This window comes from Schistosoma haematobium, chromosome 1 (assembly GCF_000699445.3).
Source record: "Schistosoma haematobium chromosome 1, whole genome shotgun sequence".
Taxonomy (NCBI): Eukaryota; Metazoa; Platyhelminthes; class Trematoda; order Strigeidida; family Schistosomatidae; genus Schistosoma; species Schistosoma haematobium.
In genome coordinates, this window is record NC_067196.1 from 72,233,248 (window position 1) to 72,234,026 (window position 779).

A 779-nucleotide genomic window follows, 5' to 3' on the forward strand; every position below is an offset into this window, starting at 1 on the left:
GGTCAAGGTGGATCGCACTTTCGCACTATGGCTGCTTCGAAGACCGTACAACACGCGCGCTTTTCGAACGGGAAGTTTAGTCCTAACGTGATTTGCATTTATCAAACTTTTGCTGTGTTCTTACGCAACAAAAGTACCATTTCAGTTCTAAAAAATCTATCGTGAGCTATACCTTCGCAGATTACTTTTTTTGAGTTTCACCATATTTAATAGTTAACTGTGGTTTTGCCTCATCTTACTATTCGGTTTTTTTCACGTATAGACTAGTTCAGTTTATCTCACTCGTTTTTATCCATTTCTTTCCGTTTTCAGTGTGCTTTTTAGTGTAATGTTACCGCCTTAAGCTTTTCCAAACATCTAAAACAGTTTGCTTCAACACGAAAAACTCATGCAAACGTCCGAGATGCCGTTTTGCTGTTACAACTGGCATGCTGTGCGACAACTGCAAAGGTTGGTTCCACGAAGCGTGTACAGATCTGACGGCAACTGCTTACAATAGACTAAGCACTAATGATGACGTGTTGAAGCTCAGCACCATCATTACGTCGACGGTACTCGACTCCCGAAGTAAACTCGGGTCTCCTAGCTCAGGGTCCCTGAACGCAACAGTGGTGCCCAAAAGCCCTGTAGGTGATTCGACCCACGTTAATAGAGCTAAGAAGAACCAGGCGTCACCGCCTAACCTGAGCATCCCAAGTGTTGCTGTGTGGAAAACAACTGGTGACTTGGTCGCACAGTCTACCCCCAAGAATGTCCGTCCGGTCATCAAAGAGCCTGGG